The sequence below is a fragment of the Pocillopora damicornis genome, chromosome 13, assembly GCF_964200805.1.
Source record: "Pocillopora damicornis chromosome 13, jaPocDami1.2, whole genome shotgun sequence".
NCBI lineage: Eukaryota > Metazoa > Cnidaria > Anthozoa > Scleractinia > Pocilloporidae > Pocillopora > Pocillopora damicornis.
Window position 1 is genome coordinate 13,658,248 of NC_142682.1, and position 11,347 is coordinate 13,669,594.

At 37.6% G+C, this 11,347-nt stretch overlaps 2 long non-coding RNA genes and 1 pseudogene across 11 annotated transcripts in view; 1 reads left to right on the forward strand and 2 right to left on the reverse strand.

Annotated features, from left to right (window-relative positions):
* The window catches only part of LOC149035588 (uncharacterized), a 5,281-nt gene extending 4,907 nt beyond the window's left edge, over positions 1–374 (reverse strand). Inside the window, exon 1 of the long non-coding RNA XR_016182356.1 lies at positions 146–374. This is a non-coding gene — a long non-coding RNA (uncharacterized LOC149035588). The remainder of the gene's footprint in view (positions 1–145) is intronic.
* A 2-nt stretch (positions 375–376) lies between these two features.
* On the forward strand, positions 377–4,268 carry LOC149035589 (uncharacterized; annotated as a pseudogene). The gene has a single exon (XR_016182344.1). The product of XR_016182344.1 is annotated as an uncharacterized LOC149035589 (transcript).
* Positions 4,269–5,275: 1,007 nt separating this feature from the next.
* On the reverse strand, positions 5,276–8,621 carry LOC149035590 (uncharacterized). Of its 9 annotated transcripts, none has more exons than XR_016182348.1 (5): positions 7,827–8,621; positions 7,463–7,508; positions 6,827–6,955; positions 6,452–6,519; positions 5,276–6,333 (listed from the first exon to the last, which is right to left on the reverse strand). It is a non-coding gene; the product is annotated as an uncharacterized LOC149035590 (long non-coding RNA). The 9 variants fall into 9 exon arrangements; XR_016182347.1 differs by having other exon boundaries at positions 6,452–6,955; positions 7,827–7,943; positions 8,025–8,322; XR_016182345.1 differs by having other exon boundaries at positions 6,452–6,955; positions 7,827–8,316.
* Between the last annotated feature and the right edge of the window lie 2,726 nt (positions 8,622–11,347).

Sequence of the window (11,347 nt, forward strand, 5' to 3'; positions counted from 1 at the left end):
ACTGCGGCATGCAAGTGACCGATTCGATTCTCAGAATTATTCTAGTTTCAGTTGCGCCGAGCGTTATGTAAGCTTAATTCAACCCGCTACATCTATTCTTTTATAAGATTTTGATCACGTAACGAATATCGCAATTTTTACTCACCACAAACTTTCAAAATCGTAGCTTTACAGATGGCCACTCGACCCTTGTTTGTACCAGTCAGTATGTCAACTGTTGTCCCTTCTTTTAACTCCACGGCGCCAACGACTTTCATTTCTTTTACAACACTCACGCTGTTCTCGTTTTCCCATTGAACCACAATAAAAGCTATCTTTAGAAATGTTATACTAAGCAAAACAGTTGAGAAAAAAGATCAAATGATGAAACGTACATTCAATTATGAGCGCCAAATGGAGTCTTCTTTGTTTCCGATCACGGGCATGATCACGTGGATCTTTTAGGACTTGTAATTGGCTAGCAAAGTGAATCCGCTGGCTTGCCGATTGTAGTGTTAGGAGAAGCGCACAACTTTATTCTGACTTCTCCGACCGGTTCTCTACTTCTGGACGATTGATACCTTGGTGATATAAATAATGATGTGAGCTCACTCTATGTAGAAATAATCGACAAGAATCGATCGTATTACAAATGCACGATTTGTGGCCGAAAGTTGTCGAGGAAACAAAGACTCGAAACTCACTTGAGTTGTGTTCATGGCCAAGGTGAAATACAAGCTTAAATCACAGTTTTGAATGGGACTACAAATAGTCTTTTACCCTCATATTTATAAAAGAAGGATACCACATTAGGAAGTATAAGAGATACATAGATGATCCCAGTGTACCAGTACCTAAATCTACAAAGCTTGACCGTAGCAAGCGTTCAGCAACATGTTCCAACACCGCCATCTCGATTCCTCAGTCAGTCGTTTCCACTGAACTTAAAGCAGTAGTGACAACAGAGTAGAGTGCGTCTTACGAAGGAGAAACATTTGTACAAGAGACAGAAGTAACTATATGCGATTACAGAGGTGCGTTGGAACTCTGGTCCACAAATAATTATGCACTGTCCGAACTATAAAACAATTTTGTTGATAGCTGACAGACAGAGAAGAACAACAAGTAAACTTTAGAGCTGTTATTATTGAAGTGTGACTTGCAATTTTCATTTTTATATAAAGAAGGACTTGTATTTTGCACAAAAAATAAAAAGATGTAATATTTTTTGGGAGATCCAGTGATTGGGACATTTAAGAAATTAAGTTATGAAAGGAAACTTGGTTGGTACTTCTCACTACTAACAAGTCTTGTTGATAAATATTTTCAGATCAGAGTTTCAAATTGCCTCAAATTCAATTCCCAGAAATTCCCAAAAGTTCCACACTTCTTAAATTATAGGTAGTTTGTAAAGCTGAGAATTCCTAGGAATTCCTAGGGATTCCAAGTCCTCACAAAACTGGAGTCTTCCTTTCCCAGAAATTCCCAGTAATTCCAAGCTTTTTAAATCAGAGTTAATTTGCATAGTTGGGATTTTTTGAGAATTCCTAGGAAATCCCAGGAATTTACTAGGAATTCCCAGGAATTCCCAGGAATTCCCAGGAATTCCCAGGAATTCCCAGGAATTCCCAGGAATTCCCAGGAATTCCCAGGAATTCCCAGGAATTTCCAGAAAACTGGGAATTCAGTTTGCAAGGGTCATTTGCATAACGGGGAATTTTTGAGAATTCCTAGGAATTCCCAGAAAACTAGAAAGTCAGTTCGCAAGGGAGGAGAACCTCACAGTATGGTTTCCAGGCTTTTTAACAGGGAAAAAAAAAACAGAAAAATTCAGTGAAATTATACGTTAAGAAATGTGTCCCAAACTCATCTATACTGAAGGCTATGTTGTGGGGATATCATCATCATCATTCCTCTGAGCGACACAAAGGTCAAACTTCATGTTTTTCCCAAAGAACTGTTTCATTATGCAAAGTTTGTTCATTATTTGAACCAGGACACCAAAGGATAAAAAAGTCACCTTTGTTTTGAATGTATGCTAAAGGTAATCTGAGAAAACTAAGCCATCTCCACATGAAAACTTATTTCTCTATTAGAAAGCAGATTGTCTCAATTCAGCAGAACTGCACTTGATGTTGGAGGAGATGGTGACTGCTTTTTTAAGGCTGTATTGCATCGACTCTATGGCAATCCTAATAATCATTTTCACGTGCACAGTGTTGGCATTAGGTATTAAGTGCATCGCCCTGAACAACTTGTAGAGAGTAACACTGAGCATTCTTGGCAAGGTTATTTGGAAAGAATGTCATATCATAAATGAGTCAATGTTATAAAAATGGGCTGATTCACCAGAAATTGTTGAGTCCTGTCTTACTGGACAAGGAACATGGGCTGATGTAGTGAAATGTGTTGTAAACAAATATAAGGTATGGTCACCAGAAGTTGTTGAGTCCTGTCTTACTGGTCAGGGAGCATGGGCTGATGTAGTGAAATGTGATGTGAACAAATATAAGGTATGTTCACCAGAAGTTGTTGAGTCCTGTCTTACTGGTCAGGGAACATGGGCTGATGCAGTTATATTTTAAGCTGTTGCCAATTGTCTTACTTTATCAATTTATATTGCTGAATCAAATCCAACTTTTTCTCCCAATGCTGTTGTTGAACCAATGAATGAAGGTGGCCTAAATATGTACATTGAGCACTGAAATGAAATTCATTATGTTCCCACAGTAGAAATTAGAACTTTGGAGTTTACAAACAACAACAAATGTGCACAAATCCAGATGACAACAATCCAGTTGATAACATTTTGAGACATAAAGCTTGCAAAAGAGACTGCATGAGGAGATACATGAAAAAGAGAAGAGCTGAGGGGAAGTTTAGGAAAAAGGGAGAATGCAAAGCAGCTGCATTGATAGCAAACCAGCTAGGGACAAGAAAAACCAGGCTGCTAGAAAAAGAAAACTGAATCCAGAACATGTCAGAGAAATTGAGCAATGCTCCTCTAGAAAACAAAAAGCAAAAAACTCAGAGCACATGGGGGAAATTTAAAAAATTAATACACCATAAGAAAATGAAAAGCAAACAACCCAGAGCGCATAAGGGAAATTCACAAACAGTCTGTTAAAAAACAAAAAGCTGAGAACCCAGAGCACATAAGGGTAATTAACAAACAGACAGTAAGAAAACAAAAAGCAGAAAATCCACAGCATACAAAGGAAATCAATAAACAGACAGCAAGAAGACGAAAAGCAGAGAACGCAGAGCACATAAGAGAAATTAACAAACAGGTCGCTAGAATATGAAAACTGAATAACCCTCCACACATCAGAGAAATAAAAATTTCAAAAGAAAAACAGAAACAGTCACTGAAACACTATTTCTATGATAAATATTTCTCACAAAAACATTGCACATGTCCCAGAATATGTATGCACTTGTTGCAACCAACTTTGGTATAAGAGCTCTGTAGTGAAATGTGATGTAAACAAATATAAGCTGTGTTCACCAGAAGTTGTTGAGTCCTGTCTTACTGGTTTTAAAAGTGTTGATGACACTGAATGGATTTGCATGACTTGTGATTCAAACTTGAAGAAAAGCAAGTTACCCAGCTGTTCTAAAGCCAATAAGATAAGTTTTCCTTAAAAGTCTGGGCCATGTTGTACAAAGAGCGGATAACACTATCCAATGGATAAATCGCTACCCAGCGAATAAGAGATAGCAAAATGTATATCGTTATCCACCAGATAGTTTTATCCAGTAGATAGCACTGTCCAACCTTTGAACGACCGGGGCCTGATGTATTGAATTTAACATCACTAAAAGAGCAACTGATACCACCTCACATACCCTTTATGCAAATCCGTGAACTACCAAGAGTTGGTCAATTGTCTATTCATAGAAACATTGTCAATGTACCAAGTGATGTAAATTCAACTGTGTATTGTCTCCCAAGGCCAATAAGTGATTCACAAACCATTCCAATAAAACTTAAAAGGCATTTCAGTTATAAGCATCACTATCAGTTTCAGAATGTTAGACTTAAAAAAGTATTAGATGCAGCCAGATATCTTGTAGACACCCCTGGTGAAAATATTAGAAGGATCTTTCAGGATCCATAGAGATCTTCATGAGGACCTTTGAGGATCCTATTGAGGATCTTCATGAGGATCTCGAGAAAATCTTCGAAGATCTTCAAATTCTTGTTAAGATTTTCAAAGATCTTTCATTTTCTTGCCAAAATCTTCAAGGGTCTCTGAAAATCTTACCAAGATCTTCATGGATCTTTCATTTTCTTGCTAAGATCTTCAAGGATCTTTCATTTTCCTGTCAAGTTCCTTGAAGATCTTGTCTGGATCTTCAAAGATCTTGACAAGAACTTTGAAGATCTTCAAATGATCTTTGAAAAAATATTTGAGGATCTTCCAAATTCTTGTCAAGATCTTCAAGGATCTTTCATTTTCTTGCCAAGATCTTCATGGATCTTTCATTTTCCTGCCAAGATCCTAAGGATCTTGTCTGGATCTTCAAAGATCATGCTAAGAACTTTGATGATCCTTTAACCCTTTTAACTCCCAAGATCTCATTTGTAATTCTTCCTACTGCCTTAAAGTACTGATGAATTCAATTTGAAAAATTTCTAATTGAATCAACTGGTAGTCCCCTAATTGAGTTTTCATCTTTATTTGCTCCACTAATCTGCTTGATTCTGTGTTGATATTGAAAGGAGAAATTCTGTCTTTGACACTTATGGGATTTAAAGGGTTAAAGATCTTTGAAAATTCTTTGAGGAACCATTAAATTCTTGATAATACTTTCCATGATCTTTCATTTTCCTGCCAAGAACCATAAAGATCTTGCCTTAATCTTCAAAAATTTTGACAAGAATTTTGAAGATCCTTTAAAGATCTTTCAAAAGTAGTTAAGAATCTTTCAAATTCTTGTTAAGATCTTCAAGGATCTCTAATTTTCTTACCAAAATCTTCAAGGATCTTTCATTTTCCCGCCAAGATCCTTAACAATCTTGTTGAATCTTTAAAGATCACAACAAACATTTTGAAGATCCATAAAGATCTTTGCAAAATGTTACAGATCCTTCCAATTTTGATAAGAAAATCAGCAGATACTTAAAGATACATTTATGGGGTGAAGCACGAACTTAACCATTGGAGAATTAATGTAAAGGTTTGTTAATATGTAAACTTAGTGTAAACAACAAGGGTGACAATAGGTTTATGGCCAAAAGAAGAAAGCTCAGAGTAAGTTAAAAAGAAAAGCTGGACCAAATATCAAAAAATGAAGATAGAACTTTTTTTAATTTCTAAATGAGAATTACTCATCTTCTTTAACACTTAAAAAGACCACAAAGAAACAAAACACCATTTCAAACATTGGTTTTACATAACTTTTGAATTGTCATAATCAAACACTTTTTAACTTGCCATTTTAAATAGATAAAACAAATACAAAATACTACTTTTATTTAAAATTTAGGGCCAAGTACTCCTGAGCTGTACTATATTTCCTCAAACTAGCACTTGGGCTCTTATTTCGTATTCTGGCTAGAAGGAGGGGCGCTTATTATAGAGAGATCACTTGATCAAGGGGAGCACTTATTGAGAAATTATTAAAATGTTCAGATTCTGTTGTACTTGAAGCTTAGAAAGTTATAAAAAACATGGCTGCCACAATAGAAACAGGTTTTCCTTATTATTCTCTACTATTTAAGAAAGTGAGGGGGGGGGGGGGCTATTCCATGGAGGGGCCTGTTTAATGTTATGACCTAGGAGGTAGGTGCTCATTCAGTGGAGGGTTCCTTTTAGAACCACTGGGTGCTAATTTGAGGAAATACAGTACTTAAGACTAATGATAATCATTGGGTCTGTTTCTTACTCAAATCATTACATTTTTGATTGATAGCCCTTCAAATATCAGTTCAGAATTTGTTCATGGTCTTTGCTGAGTATTTCCTTACAATACAACCTGGATGGGAAAAAAATCAGAGAACTTGTAGGGCATGGCATTCATCATATAATTCTTTTCATTTTCTGCATGAGTACATTGTAGTATCTTGACTTGTAACAGATTATCAAACTCACTCCCACCAAACTGCAAACTCATCTCAACAACTGATTCATGCCCATTTTGCTAATAATTAATTAACAACACTTATGCTGAATAAGTGAAATCCTTTTGGGATCAAGTGGTATCCTCTCATATTTGTCATTGAAAGGGGGAACCATCCTGCCCAACATTTCCTCCTTTTGTAAACACTACCCTGACCAACGTGGTAGCATACTGTGTTGGCTCCTTTGGAGGTGCCTCAAGAGACAGAAGCTGAACTCCATTGTAGACCTGGATTGGGGAGGTATAACCAAAGGTTTGTCTTTAAATACCCAGTATTGGGTGAAGGAAGAGACAAAATTTATTGGCTATCAACTCATGAAACAAAATATCAAACAATAAAGAGTACCAAGTTGGAATCATCGTCATCGCTGTCCAACCCAGTAGACTCAGCACGCTGTAGAGGAATTACTAGTTCTAAGAAGTACAGAAAAAAAAACTTTTGTATGGTTATACCTTTAACTATTCTTGTGTTAGCTATATGCTTGTTGAGCATTTGGGTGACACAGATGTATAGACTCAAATAGATCTGTTTGTGTAATTAAGAGTGCTCTCTTGACACAAGTCCAATTTCCTCTTACTGGTAATTTAATTTTTAAAAAGGGGAGCACAAATTTAACTCTGCTGGGTTAAGCTTCCAGGACAAGTGTCCAATAGTTGGATATTAGACTTAAGCATTTTACATTTGTCTGCAGTTTGCCTCTTCTATTTAGTTAAGGCTTACCTCTTTTATGGATATTGGAGTAAGGGAATCTGTTACAGCTTCAGGGTACTTTTTACCCTTACTCTGTTTAATTAAGAGATCAAGCTTGCTCTCTATGGAGTCCAACCTTGTGATTATTTCAGCTAAGTCCTGGAATTATTAGTATACCTGTAGCTAACTAAATTATCACTGTTCATTTAGGTTTTAAATTTGTGTTCCTAGGAAACTGCATCTGACTTCTTTTTGGAAATGTGGGGTCATATGGTAGTTGCTAATCAGAAGCTATAACTAATTGTAGTTAAGACATTTCCCAGAGCAGAAAGGGATTTTTCCTGAGAAGTATTGCAACATTGTGAATGCTGCCAGCTTGTTACTGTCTAGTACTAAAAAGGACTTGACACAAGACTTGACACTTGATTGTTTAAAGTGAGAGACATATTTCCTGGCTTGCACAACAAACCACACAACTTCTCCATTAAAATAAAATCAAGGTTGAAAAAAAATTAAAATTTGAAATAGTGCTCAGAAGCACAGCCAGCAACAAAAGGGTGGGTGGGTGAGGTGTGTAAGCCACAAAATGATAAGCTGAAGAGTTTCCTACAGCTGTAATTTTTAGCTGCTACTTTGTAATGGGATAGGACAGATTTTAAAACTTACATCAACAGAGGGTCCAGCTTCAGGTGTTTTTAAAGTTGCATGAGACCTGCAAAAAAAACAAATAAATTCAGCTGATGATCAGCTTTCTTATAAAAACTCTAAAAGGCCATTATTCTTTTATAAGTATGTACATGTATACTTTCCCTAAGTCAGGGCGTGACATTAATTTTTTTTTCTGATAGCTACTTGGCTCCTAAATCCTTTAAAGTGGTTGCCAATTCAAACAAATTTTCCAAGACAAACAAACCACTTTTTTATGCTATCAGCTTTCTAGGTAGACCCTATAAAATTAAGCTAGAGGAAAGATCTTTTACGTGCTACAAAGTGGACACTAGGATGGATGATATACAACGTTCAAACTCACCTAAATCCATGATGGCGTCTAGTTATCGGCAAAAAAATATACTGTTGATGGTTTTGGTCAGTGTTTTGGTGGATGTTCCCTACTGACATCCACCAAAACTACGTAACACCTGGGCACCTTTTAAATACGTGAAATATCTGCATAAAATTGCGTAAAATGTTCTCTAATACTTCAATCGAACTATAAATTAATACTTACCATTTCTAGAGTAAAAAGTTTTGACGCAGTTTCCTAAACAAATAATACACTTAGGTCATCGGGATAAATCGGCATGTTGTCGTAGCTTCGTAATTTTCATTTAGTATAAGAAGTAATGAGCTGTCCATCATCCCATCTCAGTCCATCTCGACCGAGGTGGTTTTGGTGGATGGAATCTAATGCTGACCCGGTCGAGTGTTGCCGGCGTTTAATTGCGTGACTTAGAGAATGAGCCAGCAATATTTTGGGCTTCCTGCAAATAAATAATGTATGGGGAATTATTATGTATTATTGTGTTCTCAACATGTATTATGTCCTATACTGCACATACATTTAGTAATAATTCCCCATACATGACGTACTAACTTACGCAAATTTCCCTCGACGAAAAAATCCGTAGACATTTTTTTGGGTGATGACCATAAATTTGAAAGAAAAGTGAGATGCGAAGGTCTGTATTTTTCGTAGCCTATGGCAGTTATACCCTCTCTCGCAGCCTTCCTCTAAATCTTTCAAGGTCTCTTCTTATCTTCTTGTTCAGTCAGTTTCGATTTCTGAAACTAGATCATCGGCGTCGGTTTCTTCGTCCTCATTCATACTTACAGAGGGGGACCTCTTCAATAAATCAATTTTTGTTGGGGCAGATAGTCGGCTGAAGTATTGAGCGATCTGCTGCTCTATCAACCAGTTTGCCTTAGACAGCATTTCTGGTCGGTGTCGTCTCTTAAACTCTCTATTTGAAAAGCCACATCAGACACGGTTGACTTCTTACTAGTTTTCTCCCCTGTTCAAGACACATCTAACTTGCCTCCTTGCTTTCTGAGAAAAAGCAACTGCTCTTTGTGTTTTCCTTAGGCCCAACCTTGTACGCTACCAACCCCCACAGATTGGCAAGCCTCCGTCCATTTCCTCTTGTTCTCATCAAAGGTGGATTCTTTTATCAGCTTTACTTTGTGATTGCATATATTAAGGTGCCTTTGGAAAGTAGCGAGTATCTGTAGCGTCTTGATACAACCTTGCTCTTGAGAAGAATATCTCGATTTCTTGTTCTGTCTGTGACGGATTGGGTAGTTCTTGCGATGGCCCGGGTTCAGATATCTGTGCACGTTGCTGATAACACCCGCTTCTACGATTAGTTTGCTGAAGGTTTGTGATGTGATGAACATAGTGAGGCCTTGAGGTGCTCCAACCATGCCAACTGGTCTACGCTGTAAACTTGTCGCAGTTCCAAAGTCAGAAGGAGAATCGCCCGCCTCCAAACTGTTTATATGAGCGCCTCTTCAGTATCTGCGTATCCCTAGCAATCATATGGTATAAAGTTCATTGCAGTCACCACTCACCAGTCAGGAAAATTTATGTTTAGACAAGTGCCCCTCTTGCCCTTCTTCCTTACTTATCCACTCTAAGCGGATAACAGTTACAGTATGCGTTCTATTAGGTTTATAGTCACCTTGCCACTAGGAAGTGTCGCCATCAGCTTTGATTTCCTCTGCCATCTTCAGATTTACCTCTCTTTCAACTTTATGTCTCCGATTTTTATGAGGAGGATACTGGCATCTACGAACCAGAAGGTCTGAATCTCACACCAAGTTGCACGCGATATTTGAGGCACATCGTAAAATTACGGCTTTTGTTGTTTTTAAATAAGCCAATCCGAGCTAGAATAAGCTTCTTCTCGGACGAAACAAATGTTTGGGATACACTGACGTCTCGTCTCTCCGATGTTCTTTTATGCTATTCACCCATGAATTTCGAGGTACGATCCATTGGCGTCCTGGAAAGCGCGAGAAAAATGGCATTTGGTTCTACAGTAAGTTGCAAATGAACAAGACAATTGCGCTTTCTTGAGTCACTCAATTCGAGTTTTAGGTTGACTTGAGGGCTTTTTAGACGTTCGCAGACTTCTATGGCATTACTATGAAGACGCAATGCAACTGATACAAGTACACTACATAGGATCAACAATCTCTGTTGCGCTGTTGAGAGATGGAGGAAAATATTATAAGAAGTGTAAACTCTTTGACAGTTACATGAAGACAAAAACATTGACCTTCTTTTAAATTTATTTGGAAAAATGAACTTACAAATACACTGCAAACTGTAAAGTACTGGATAATAAACAATCAAATCATAGATTAATGACTGTTTTTTACCGTACCAAAGCCACATTAGCTTATATTAGTAATCTCCAAAGTATGAAAGAAACACTACGATTTTCCGTCAACATTTCGCCCACCGCATCTATCTTAACATTAAATTTTCCATTTCCACAAGAAATCTCGAAATTGTTCTCATTTCTTAGCTTCCGTAATCAATCATGATGTATAACGAGCTATAAAATATTGGTTTATTTGCTCAAGCGACCGCTTAGAACCAAAATTGCGTGACAGGTGTAGTTGATAGAAGCTTATGGCAGAAAAAAAAATAGGCCAATCACAAATATTTTTTTGACGGCCTTCCGAGAAGAAAGATTGATAAGAACGAGGAATTAGGGTTGTAAAAAGATATGTAGTTATTTTTTGTCGTGGGGAAAGATAGGATATGAAATTTATTCGTTTGTCTCACGGCGGAGTTACTTAAGATGTTGATCGCGACGTTTCGACTGCAATACTACTAGCCTTCATCAGGCGATGAGGTTGATTGTTTACGTGTCGCTATTTGTAACACGTTGGTTTGCTGATATCGGTGCATTCCGATCCTCGTTACTATTCCGCTTTTAGATTTTGCACCCTCATAGGTCCGTATCGATCGAGTGTTGTGTTGTTTGATCGTAGAAATCCAAGCTTCGAGAATTTTGATTCCCCTATTCCTATTGATGTTGTTGGGATGAAGTCTTATATGGATAGCCTCTTTGACCCTACGTGGTCCTCTTTGACGTTACGCGTGTACGAGAAGGGTTCACGATCAACAAACTTAGCCTTGCTCCAAATGGGAATATGCCCCGTTTTGTTAGCGTTAGTTTTGCATCGTGAGCGAGCGCATTTGAAAGTTCTAGGTTGGTCATTGGCTTGAAATGACCAAAAAGTTGCCTATGTTTTTGTTACTTTTGAATGAAATTAATGGAGGTTGCGAAAAGATAGTGCCAGGCTCTGAATCGTTTTGGAGTAATTTAAAGTTTTAAGAATGACAGATTTAACTACGTGGTTGTGAGGGTGAAATGTGAGAGTGAATGGAAAGCGGTCACTGCTTTCCTCCTCAGCCGTTTGTAGTGCTGACTGTCGATCAATTTGTTGGGCACGCTGATGGCCCGCTTAAACGACAGAAATAGGATAGCCACATATATCGATGCTCTAGTGTTTCGAAAAAATCAGAGTCGTCACTAC